The following is a 13,843-nucleotide window of genomic DNA, read 5'->3' on the forward strand; positions in this document are numbered from 1 at the left end:
GAGTTTTAAGTTATGCCAACATGGCATTTTGCCAAATGCCAAAAGGTTTGGCACAATCAGAAAGATTGTTTCCTATACGGCAGTAAGATAGTTAACAAGATAACTATTAGCCTGTAACAGGAAGTTTTTCCTTTAGTCTTTCGCAGTGAAGTAATATGCAAATATTGATAAGTTTGGATAACTATATGTTAGCACATATAAATTCGACATTGCTGCGACACAAGGATTTGAGGTGTGGCTGAAGGAAAGTCGAACAGAGCATATCTTGTGAAAATTATAGCATAAAATTTAGTTGAGGATAAACTAAGTTGCTTTACTGAAGAAAAGAGTACACAGATGTACGTAAGTTTCTCTTGATATTCTGCATTATAAAGTTAAAATTAATAGGGTTACAATGGCAGTTTAAATGTGTATAAATTTTTAGTTTTTGTTAGCTATCCCAAATGAGAAAGACGACGGAGGCCTAAATGGCTGAAATTGCTGTCGGAGGATCGAGTAAACATCGTCTTCGTAAATAGAATAAAATAAAGGTCAACTTTCTGTGAGGCATAAAATAAGTTTATAACGTAAACTCACATTGTAACAAAAAATGATGTGGCGTCTATCAATAACAACGTTTTACAACAACAAAATGTTTTATTTGTTCATCAAAGAAAGTCGTAATTCAAAACACTGATATTAACACCAAACATACCGATGCTTTCCTGTTTTGTTTATGAAACGCAACATACTTTTCTATGTAATTTTCAATTTGTGAAATTATATACCAAAGTTTACCAATATTTTTAAAAATAATTTTCTGACGCTAAAAAGACCTTATCCACCGTGGATAGAGAGTATAAAGGAACAGTCAGGGGTCGGTCACACCAATCACAACCCATGAAATGGAGCAAAGTTTGCTTTGATCCATTTTATTAGAAATATAAAGAAAAGACCTGGTAGCAAATTTTTTCTGGAATGTAGTGCAGTACTAATATTATCACTATTTCATAGAGGACTATGAAGACAACTGGTAGATGTTTTTGTCTTAATGACCATAATGACATTATGAAGTTGTATATTCTAGATGATTTTTATGTAGCCGGGTAAGCTTGCAACATATGTTATAAGATCTAGAAAGACCAACTTACCGAAACATTTCTTTTTAGATTTGAAAAAATGTATCCATTCGAGCATAGGCTTTCGTATGATCCTGGGATATTTACGCACGAGTGTTCTTTGCCACACAAAGAAGAGTGACATTCGTCGGTATCTAATGTTTTACGACAAATTGTTTTAAAATTTGTACATTAAATAAACAACTTTATGTTTAATATAAAAATGTTTTTAAGGTGAACATGAAATTTTTCATTTCATTTGTTGTTTTTGAATATTTCTTAATTGATTTTGTGATAAATTAAAGAACATACATGATTGTCTTAAATTTTGAATATTACAAGATTGTCTTAAATTACATAATTCTCTATTATTTATATACATAAAGAAATTATACATGATTATCTTAAAATTTGATGTTTGATTTGAACTAATCAACTTTTAAAACTTCAATTAAACTCTGTATCAAATGGACATTTTGTATAAAAACCCTTTCCTGAATCATACAGACTACGCTTGTTTTTAAGGATGAGCAAGTGGCGACAAAAAGTACCAAAAATTCAAGTTTTTTACATGATACGTGAGTGAGTGGGAAAATCACGACTTTTATAAGTGGAGACAAATCTCCGCTGACCACTGAAACTAGTTGCTGGTTACCATATCGAGCTAGTTATTTGTTAAATTAAGAATGTAACATGTTGAGTGCGATGTAAATGAGACATTTAATGATAATTCCAATATTTCACATGTTACATACAAACACAAATAATAGTTTCAAAGTCAGTGGAAATTTCTGGTTAACGTTAACAGAATCAATTAATTAACGATCATTTATGGTACATGAATGATGAGTGCTTCACAAGCAGTACTAGTACTAGTGCAAATAAAATTACTTAAATATGGTAATAGGATTGTTAAGGTAGCAGCTAAGGTATAAATCATAACTAGTACCTACATAGCTAATAGGACTAAGAAGTGTCACGTGTACGAACGATGATTGCTATTTTGATTTACTCTCGTCAATAAAAGACATATAAAAAACAACTTAGCCGTTAAAAACAGTAAGATTATCTGGGAAAAACTCTTATATCAGATGCATATCAATTTTTATATTCTTTCTTTGCATGGAATCAATAATTTTTGAGTCTGTTAATTTAAGATGCTGACTTAACTATGCAAAAAAAATGCATAGACTAAAATAATTATCTTAAATCATCAACATCATCATATCTTGTCGCGCCAGGGGCGATCCAAACTCGGACTGGAAGTTCGGAAGTGTTGCGCGTGTTGTAGCAATCAGTCGAAATCAGGGACGGCATGTGAAGCCTTGCTACTTGTCTCCATTATCTTAAATTATAGCGTATCATCCAGACTAAATACTCTCGAAAATTTATTTACTAAACAATCCTTGGAGAAAAATTTTTTACAAGAAGTTGCATGAACCATATTTGATCCAGAAAAAACAGCTGGAAAAGATGCTAGCTTCGCCAGACATGAACGTTTGCAAAAACTGCGATGCCTAAATGGGCTGAATTCAAATTTTGAGGAAAGTAAGGCCACAATCATTACAAGCCTTTAAAACAAAGAGTGCCACAACAAAGAACTGATGCTAATTCATGGCTATTGCATGAAGAGGTGTTATAAAACGACCAAACGAAAAGAATTACAAAAAAATTGAAAAGGTGATTCAAAGTCAAATAAAAGTAACTTTTGGAAATGTTGCATCTTATCGTGGATTATGACAAATATGTTCAATCAAGCCTTATTCTTTTCATTATCAAATATATTATTTTCTAAGTAAGTCAACAAAGACAAACTAATAAACAGGACTATAAACAAGCAGGTTGGCTACGCACAGGAATCTAGAACGTTGACTGTATAGGAGGAGGGGGGGGAATATTCATCTGTTTATTTCTGACGGACTGATTTTTTTTTTCTTAGTGATTTTAATTTCAAAAGAAATCACTCGGAAAGAGCTAAATGCATGAATATTCACAAGCGTTCTAGTTTCGGTCCTGTCTATAGCGGTGAATTTCCAGTCTCTTTTTAAGTGCATGTTTTTTTTTGGCAATGGTAACGCTGTTTTTTTATGATTTTTCTCTCTTGAACATTTTTCTAAAAATTCTGATTAATAAAATCGCCCTCTTTGTCTTTAAACGATTTTTGATAGTCTCGGCTGTTTTGTTATAGTTAAGGTTTTTGAGATGTCTAATCCTGAACAATTTGCACTAACGTCGGCTGCAATTTTGAAACTTATATTTCTGTGAATCTTATTCCCGATTTGACAATTTTTTCAAAAATGCGTTTGAACTTTATTTTAATTTTCAAAGTTCATGAGTAGTGAAACGTACTTGTCGTTATGTTTAGAATCTTTATTCTTACCATACAATTCTGTTTATTTGGTTAGTCAAACACTGAGTTGAGTTATCATTAACAAGTGAAATAAGTAATTATGTATCATAACTATGATAATTATTCAATCGTATTTTGTATTCATGAACATAACTTGAATCTAAGAATCGGGGTATGTCTCACCTAATGTGCTATGCATTAGTACGTGACCAGCTAAGAATTCTTTTAAATCGGAATGGCCAAAAAAATTTGGAATTTTATTATTGCGTGCGAGCAGGCTCATTAAAAATTTATATAAGTTTAAATGAGCTTCCTTTATAACGTTACGTACAACTATACTAACTATTCTAAACGTATAACTATAGTAAACATATAACTCTCAATTATTTTTGGTATTAAAGTAAACTCCACTTCACGCATTTCATTTCTTTTTTGAAAAAACGTCTCTAGGTATAAGCCAAAAAATTCTTTTGGCTGTTATTTCTTATTTTGGTCGAGTATTAGGTTGGCATTTTTTCAGATTGGCCAAATTCTTGGTACAAAATTAAAATTGATTCATACGTAATGATACTGCCTTGGGTAAGATTATTCTTAACGTCATCATTAATGAATCTACACCCATGTCGAGATCGGGGAACAAAATTGTGTTGCTTCTAAGCGTGCAAAACCCGCCCATATTTGGTAAAGAAGGCGATAATTCCAAGCCTGTCAGTTATTTAATCAGGGTAAAAAGTGCAGAAAAGGCCGAAGAACTTCTCACGAAAATAAAGCCGTTGTAAACGTATGCTGATTACGGAAATATGTGGTTGATCATGTCATCAAGTTCAGTAGAGAAGTACTTGACAGAGTCGTGGTGATGATTTTGTCAATTCTTAATGGAGGTAGGAGTTGTAAAAAAGATTTGTAGCTACCTGGTACCTACTTGGTGAAGTTTTGTAGAATACTAAGGGTTTTTAAAAGAGTGACAATATTTTACTGTAAGACTAAATGGCAACATCTCAAAAATAGCACCCTGAGTTGAACAAACAGAGCTTACTAAATCCGGACAATCACGAATATGGAACTTTTGCTCACTTATATACTTCATATATATATTGCTGAACTCTTGAAAAGCTTTTGTAGCTCTGTTTTACATACCTTTATTAAAACCTATGGTAAATATCCATTCTTTCACACTTTGCTAGTGAGTTTATTTCGTGACAGTTGTTGTGACTCGCGTTGCTACATAGAAAATGTTGAAAATGATCTATTTTAACTTTACTTTTTGTTATTGTAAATGTATTTACTAAGTTATCTTCGTTGGCAATTAATTAAGTTCATTGTTCCGCGCTACCTGCACTTTGCTTCTAATAAAATGATTTTTAATTTCTATGTGTTTAAACGTTGTTTTTTTTTGAAAAGCTTGGTTCTTCCTGATATTAATGCTCCCTGGTTGTGTGCTTTGATTTTCGCGCCACTGTTCTTTTCCACTATGCTTAAATCACTACACCCAAGCTAAAGTTGTACACTCTGTTTTACATGCAGAAAGTAAAACCATTTGCTTTCTCCTATTCTTTGAGGATATCAGAGATCCTTCTTTTGATATTTGAAAACCATTTCTAACACTACCCAATCTAAATGTTTACTCGTTATCTTCTTGTGAAATATTTGGTAAGTTGCCTTTGCTTGCAGAGTAACGTAAGCTCATTAAGCAGCGTTGTATTTCGCTTCTATTAAAATGATATTTGATTTCCATGTGTGTTTAGACCTTTTTGTGAAAAGTTGCGTCCTTTAAATTGCTAATTTTATCGGTCCCTTGTTATTTGCATTGATTTTTGAGCTTCTGTTTCCTTCCACTATGCCTAAATTGCAACAAAATTGTTATAAAAATTTGCACTCTGCTTCACAAAAAGAAAGTAAAACCATTTAAATATTTCAACAAGGCTCCATCTACAAACATAAAGTGTACGTAAGGGTCTGGGAGTGATTGCCTAAACCTTTCCACGGTCAAGTAATTATTTAATGTTTCATTTCAGTTTCAGCCGCTTTGTTTGAGACCACACAGGGGCTTACAAGGTATTTAATTTGTGAAAAAACTTTTCTCCGTTCTTAATCCTATAATTTAAATAACCCTTAACTTGCTCAAAATAAACATCCCTGTCAACTAAATATGCCGATAGCAGTATAGATATCTTGACAGAAGGTCCACTCGTGTCGGAACCTTTAATGATCGTGTCCCTCACTTTTATGAAGCAATTTCTAAGAAGACACGCCATTCCAGAAAGATACTTCCGCTAGATCGCAATACAAAATATAGATGTTTTTATAAATATATTGATTTGCACTAAAAAAGCTTGGAACCTTATCTTATTCGAAAGATGATAACTCTTTGTAAACATTGATAACTTATGGTAATCACCAAGACTAACTCGGTTGATCCGCCTCTAAATGAGAATTTGCTACGTTATTTAATCTATAACGTTAATCAACTGCACGCTTACTGGTAATAGCAGTTATGCTATGCTGGCTGGCTTATTTTCGACTTTAGAAGGGTACCTTCCTGTGTTCTCAACTTGATCGTAAATTTTTCCCTCCAATTTTTTAGTTTCTTGCTCTGAATTGCAACAGGTTTATAGTACAAAATGATGGACATAATTCATTATCCGTTTTAATTTTGTCAATGACAAATTTATCGACTCCATCAAAAATTTTACCTTACTCGCTCTATTTTCGTGGTTTCTTAATGATATACTAGGTAAGCTGGACTCCACTTATCACATTCCGCAAAAATTCCTCTTTTACCTCTTGGCTCGAGCTTTCTGGGATTCTGTATGTGTTAGCAAAAACACATTGAACCGAACCATGCATTTTAGTAAGAATAGACTTAAATCTCGTTAGAGCCTCACTTGCAATTATTTCAATTCTATTATTGCTACACCTGTTTGCAATATATGCAGATGCCATTACTGCACAAGTTGACAACAACTTTGGTAATTTTAATTCTACTGGTAACCATCTGGCCATATTGAATAAATTTTACCAGTCGCTCTCTTCCCATTTTGGTAAGGCGAATAACTCTCAATAAATAATGTCTCTTGCATGATTAGACTATTACTTAAAAGAAATTTGAACTCATATCCTGCAAATTCTCCTAAATTATCACTTTTGATAAATTTTAGTTTTCCTTTGGTTGCAATTTCAGCAAGAAATTCAATAAGCATTTCTTGACATCATATATTCCAACAAAAGAATATTTAGCTACATAACCCACGGTTGTTAATTGTCCCATTTTACAACTAAATCTGGGCTAGAACTGAAAAGGCCAAAACAAACTGCTATGAAATGAAAACATTGACACAATACAAAAATTACGAAATAATCCGATAAGACCTTCACAAATGAGCTCAAAAAATTAGACGAATCTGATTTTAATACATTACATTCACTTGATTATTTTCCTGTTCTTTTCCAAGTTAATCTTGATGATAAGTATTCAATAGAGGTTCAGAAAGGCATTAACTTCAAGAAATCTTTTATTAATGTTAAAACATATCAAAATGTAGATCCAGGTGGTAATGATGCTTCAATGTTTTCAAATAATACATGTCTCGGTACTTGTTGCAAAAAGATCAAAATAATTTGATTTCATAAGACATAAAACAAAAACAAAAAAAAAAATTTCTGTGATGTATTTCAGAGTAAATTACACACAATAAAAATTCTTTTCTTTGCATATCCTACGTGTCACGTTGAAATATTTGACATTTTAATGCTTTTATCTCAAGTAACTTAAATATTAGGGTATGGTATTTTGAAAAATGAGGGAGAGAATATTTGATTACAAAAACATTTATTTATAGTTTTTTTTGAAAATTTCTAAGATCACATTTTAAACTTGTACGAAATTTTTATCATCAACAAAACCTCACAAAAAGAAGCAAACATACTTGTAAGTGCTCTTACTCAATGTAAGAGAGAGCGAAAAATGATAGAAAAAAAGTTATTAAAATCGACGCAACTTATCATGTAACTTAATGTAGTTTTAGTACGTTCATCAAAAATATTACGGCAAAACAAATTTTGCACTTTGTTTTATTTGACTATTTTTTAGCCTGTATTCAGGCATAAACCATCTAACTCAATATAGGCAAGATACCACTTCCAGGAAGTTAGGTAGCTATTTGTGTAACACACCGTCGTTGACGCTAGGTTGTTACTACTCAGCGACATGTTTGCCAGGTTACCAATGGTAGTCGTTATAACACATAGAACTAAAATACATGGAGCGCTACCTAAAGCTAATAATTGAAGCGAAAAGCCCAAATCTTACACCAGATAGGCGAGATTTTACCCCAGACACGCGTGCTTAGTGTTTTGAGACTCTCGCACGGAGTAATAATTGACTTCACAAGCGTGTCTGGTGTAAAATCTCGCGTTTCTAAGGTAAAATTACGGCTTCAAAAAATTATTAAGGTTTTGTATTACAAGTAGCACTCCATGTATTTTAGTTAAATGTTATAACACCATCTGCAATCATGTCGCTATGTCGTTATGTTGTCGAGGTGTAAGGACCTAACGACGAAGATTACAAAGGTTTGATTAAATTATAAGTGTTCTTTCTTTAAAAAATGGGTAAAAAAAGTCGTTAAACTCTTTACTTAGGCATAATGAAATAAAAATGTCTCATGTTTTGATCTAGGATAGTAAATGTAGTCTATTGTAAACAGATTCTGTGAAAATCATTGACGTTTTAGCATTTCGTAAATATTTACTCTAATAAAACAAGGATGTTATTTACAAATGAAGTAATTCATACAGAAATTAATAAATAAAAGATGTTTACTGCATGTGTTTGCACAGGCTTATGCAATCCGAGGATACCTTTGCGAAAACTCAAGAGCAGATCTGTGCAAGCCCGAGACCGAATGTTTAGGGTTGCACATGCTCAAGAACTTTTACCCCAGACACACTTGCAAAAGCCAGTGCAAACACGAAAAACTTCTTTTATTTTTTTTTAAAAATAACAATAATGCGAAACAAAAAACCGCTATAATTATCTTTTAACGTGTAGTCATGATCAATTTGCAACTTCTGTTTGATTGATTGATTGATTTGATTGGTTGAGCTTAGATCGTTTTTGCAAACTCATGCAAACACAGGTCTAAACCCATCAGCGCACGTGCTTCGTTGTGTTTATTTTATAAAATGAAATGATGTCAAGTTAACGATACTTTAACGTTACATAACAGTATATTTTCTGAATTACCAAAACTTTCTGAGAGATACCGTACTCATCTGGTTATGATTCTTCACAGATATATGTCATGAGAAAGATAAACACTTTATTTTAGCTGTAGTCTCTACTAAGAAAAAGTTCAAAAAAATGAAATGTTTTCACTAATAATTTATAATTTGCATTCATTGTACAATCATAAACATTGCATTTGAAGAAATGGTACTCTATGTTGTGCTTGATGTTTGATAAATCATAAATGATTAGAAACATAATAATTCATGAATGCAATATCTGACGTCATTTTCTAAAATCGTCATCCATTTTGAGTGAGACAAAATGATTCTTAATTTTTATTTCGATATCATATTCCAAACATTTCTGAATCCTGCAATGCATCAATTTATTGGTAAATCAATCTACATGATTAACAAGTCCCAACGGAAAAACTAAAAGTCAAGATTTACAATAGATTGATTTTAAGATTTCTTTTAATTACACAGCTAGTCGAGGTTTGCCTTTACTTTGGAAACACATCATAAACTGATTTTATTAGTTTTATTTTCATGCATTCGCGGTCATCTCTGGTTGGTGGGCAGTAGAATTGGCATCGTAGGTAGCAATTGCCAGCATTGTCTTGCGAAATCCACGCAATAACTTTATGTAACTTCAAAAGAAAATCTTACGGCTTCATTTATCAATTGTCAAAGATAATGTAATTCAGTAAATCATTTGATTTGTCAATAATATTTTATTCTTAACAGAAATAAAACTTCATCATTTTACTTTTTTTTAAAGATTATGATAATATGTACATTTACTTTATATGATAATATTACAGATACATTTCAACAATGGATAAAAATGTCAAACATACAGCATTTTCTACATAAGGTTTCAAATTTTCGACGAAACTTCTTACGATCTTCGATTAGAATTAGGTTTTTAGTGTATTTCTTCGACATGATTCCCCATCACTAGGATCTTTCTTTATAGCCTATAAAATTTCATGAAATTTAACTCTTAGAAAAGCGCTTTCCTGCTTTCAGTCTATATCAAGGAATATACGAAAACCCTATCCATGATCTGAACGGAAAAAAATTTAGCAAATTTTGGCCAGTTTTAAATTTTGTCCTTAAATACTACTTGTGTTTGCCAAATCTTACCATGATTAAATCAAAACGTTTCATCCATTAAGATAATCATAGTATTTTTCCTTGGTAGCAATAGAAAGATGAAGCACGTCATTTTTTGCAATGAAAAGTAAAAGAACAAAATATAATCTTTCTTCCTGAAGTGTTTATGAAGGAAAACTTCATAAACACTTCAGTAGCAAGTCCCAACAAGCTACTCTGGCTGATTTTGCTCGTTTCTCAATAACATCTGGCCATATTGATGTAATGATGAATGCGAAAATGAAGGAAATAATGATGCAAGAGAAAGCAGATGAAGAAAAGAACAAAGAAATTATGTTGATTCTTCTTAATGTGGCTCGCACTCAGGCAAGCAGTCGTTGGCATCCAGAGGAGGCGGCAATGACAAGGACGGAAAATTCATTCAGATTGTAAATCTTTTTCCAATACATTCTCCTGTTCTCAAGCTGTGGCTGGACGATCAGGGCCTAAGGCCATAGAGTACAACATATACAAGGTCAGAAGCACAAAATGAGATGCATCATTTGCCGGCTCAATCTGTGAGGGATGAAATTTGTGCTGAATTAAGTCAGCCGGTGTATTTTCTGTGTCTGCAGACACTACACCTAATACTTTGATTCAAGACATGCTTATCGTCGCTGTAAAATATGTCAACCATATGAGCATCCCATGCGAGAGACGGCTTGAAATGAAAGAGAGCCTTGATAAAACCGATGCTGGAGCGGCTAAAGGTGTCATTAAATCTTTAATAGAAAATGAAATCGATATAGATATGCTTGCATTTAAAACATACGATTTCGCAACATCAATATCTGGATAACTAAATGGTGCTAAAAAAGTGTTGCAAGAAATTTTAAAACGACAAGTGCCTTACATCCCTTGCCAGAGACGACGGTCTAATACATTCAACGAGCATTGTTGCAATTATAGCTCAATAAGTATATCAACGTACGGCGCTCTAGATTACGTATATGTGCTCTTTAGCAAAAGCACAAAAAGAAATAAAATTGTAGAAGAAAGTTGCAAAAATGTTGAAAACAATTTAAAGTTTCGAAACTTGTCAAAGACAAGATGGGTTTACAATTCTGAGTCCATTGATGCTGTCTGGAGAAGTTATGAGGTAATACCAAACGCTATTGTGAAAGTTATTAATGCTCGAGAAGTAGACTCAAAAATAAAATCTAAAGGCGATGGAATAAAAAAGAAATTTCTTAGTTTTGACTTTCTTTTTGCTCTTATTTTCATGCAAATCATAATAAAAAAACCAATCCCTAATCAAACAACAGCAGAAGGAGGAGCTAAATCTAATATATGCACTTAACCTGATTGATGCTACAGTAAAAAACCTTAGACAAATTCGAAGTGACGATAACGGATTAGACTCAGAGATAGAGGCAATGGTTGCATTCGTTACCAAAGTAGGAATAGACGTAATGGCAAAATACACATCATCGATCAAGAAAGTCACCCAAACGAATTGGTGAGCATTCCGAAATAACAACAGAAAAACCTTTAAAGATTTGTACCAAAAGAAATGTACTTGGTTCTAGACTCACTTATTACCGAGTATACCAATATCATTAAAGTTTGCATCGACCAGATAAAACCTTTTGGAGAGAGCTTACAGCTGCCACTAGAAAGGCCGATGGCTGAATCAGTTCATGAAAAGTGTAGTCTTTTTCCACCGGCGGTATAAGATGTTGATGCAGTAATACTGCTGTCTGAGTTGGAAGTTTTCAATAATATTGTGTCGTCACAACTTAAATCAGAACCCAAATCCCTTCAAGACGTTGCGTTATTTGCTTTCAATCACAAAAACGTCTTTCCAATGGTGTGCAAGGCATATCAACTATTGCTGACCGCTCCAGTGTCCGTTGCTAAAGATGAAAGGTGTTTCAGGAAGTATATGATTGTCAAAAACTGCTTGAGATGCACAAAGATAGATACGCGATTAAATGACTTAATCGTTCTTGCATGTGAAAAAGACACTACGGACAATGTTGACTTAAATATTATTTTAAAAAATTGGGCAACTGCAAGGATGCAAAAAATAACATTAAAGATGTAATAATACGCTAAAGTGCGTTCTGTCACAAGAATACAATATGTACTACAAAAATATATAGCAAAAATGTGTTCAATCATCACAATATTTTATTGTTAAATAAGTACTAATCTATACGATTTGCAGGGCATCTTGTGTCCTTACAGGGCAATTTCATCCCCCCCCCCTCACATTAAAAAGGTGCTATTTTAATCCCTGGGCATTAGTTCTTCACTGGTTAACTTGCAAACTTTCCCCATTGGTTTCCCATTCAATCATTTTATTTTATTGCATAATGGCAAAACTACCCCATAACTTGTTGATATAGGCAAAAAATAAAGAGTAAATAGTTCACTCATACTCTTCGTTTAAAACGCGGAAATCTTTATCGCATTTTTAAAATAACTGTCTTTTTAAGTATTGAGAAATATGTTTCTGGTGCTCTCTAGGTATGGCTTTAGCTAAATCTTAACGGTCAGTTAAAAACAAATTTAAAAATGAATTCTTAAGATAGACAACACGCCATTACAAGACATAAAAGTACACTGCAGTGTAAATTTGGAGATGCTCCTTATTAATGTGCAAAAAATTTTAATGGAGCATCATAAGCTACAGCATACAGCTTTAAATAGCTATAATGAATGTAAACAATCGTAACAAAACTGATAATTTAAGCATTATCATATTCCTCCAAAGAAAAGTTGGTCAATAGATGGCCCATTTTCTCTAGTAATGTCGAATCTTTCAATGGGCAATCATAAAAATGGATATGTTTAATTATGTACTCGTGGAACGAGTTGTCTTTATTTGGTTAATTTACGTCCGAAGCTGTGTTTATTCTTAAGGCATTTGTCAATATCTATTTCAGCATTATAAAATCATATTAAATGTTTCAATTAATTATTGAAGATCTCTCAAATAATTCAGTTTATCATCTTTGTATAAAAATTTAAATAATGTAAATACAAACCTGAACATTGTACACCAGCATCTCCATCATGTGTACAATTATGTGATCCCCATTCACTATGTGAACAACTCGAAATATTATTTTCATTTCCTACACAACGAGCTTCGTCTAACCATATTCTTCCACTGCCATGTGGAACATTACCTCCTAGTAAAGCCCTGCCAGCATAGTCATAACCAAGTTGTCTACAAACAACTTTAGCATCGTTTAAATCCCAGCCATCATCACAAATTGTTCCCCATTCTCCATTGTAAAACACATCTACACGACCTTTGCCAATAGAACTTTCTGGTCCCCGAAGTCTAACAGAGTTGATAACTGATAAAAAAAGAAAATAAAGAGATATTGCAAAACACAGAAGTCTTCACTCCAAAATATTCTAAGTTACATTTCTATATATAAAGTATCCTGTTAGTGTGGGTGCCATTGTAAAATATTCTTGTGCGAAATTAATCATTTAAATTAGTAACAAAAATTTGATAAAAAAAACTTACATAAGTACAGTATCAAAACGTTTTGGACCATCAGACACACTATTTGACTTTCATGAGTCGAAAAAAAAAGTTTTATTTAGACCAGTCCTCATTTCTCTATGTAATATAAATAAGTTCTTAACCCGTTAACTTGCGAACTTTCCCCATTGGTTTCCCATTCAATCATTTCATTTTATTGCAATATGGCAAAACTACCCCATAACTTGGTGATACAGGCAAAAAATAAAGAGTAAATAGTTCACTCATACTCTTCGTTTAAAACGCCGGAATCTTTATCGTATTTTCAAAATAACTGTCTTTTTAATTATTGAGAAATATGTTTCTGGTGCTCTCTAGGTATGGCTTTAGCTAAATCTTAACGGTCAGTTAAAAACGAATTTAAAAATGAATTCTTAAGATAAACAGCACGCCATTACAAGACATAAAATTACACTCAGTGTAAATTTGGAGATGCTCCTTATTAATGTGCAAAAAAATTTTAATGGAGCATCATAAGCTACAGCATACAGCTTTAACTAGCTA

General features: G+C 32.7%; 1 long non-coding RNA gene across 1 annotated transcript; it reads right to left on the reverse strand.

The window, feature by feature from the left end:
- Positions 1-9,356: 9,356 nt before the first annotated feature.
- Positions 9,357-12,868, reverse strand: LOC124456675. Its single transcript, XR_006952390.1, has 2 exons — positions 12,828-12,868; positions 9,357-9,656 (listed from the first exon to the last, which is right to left on the reverse strand). It is a non-coding gene; the product is annotated as an uncharacterized LOC124456675 (long non-coding RNA).
- Positions 12,869-13,843: the final 975 nt, after the last annotated feature.

The sequence above is a fragment of the Xenia sp. Carnegie-2017 genome, unplaced genomic scaffold (assembly GCF_021976095.1).
Source record: "Xenia sp. Carnegie-2017 unplaced genomic scaffold, XeniaSp_v1 HiC_scaffold_6, whole genome shotgun sequence".
Classification (NCBI taxonomy): Eukaryota; Metazoa; Cnidaria; class Anthozoa; order Malacalcyonacea; family Xeniidae; genus Xenia; species Xenia sp. Carnegie-2017.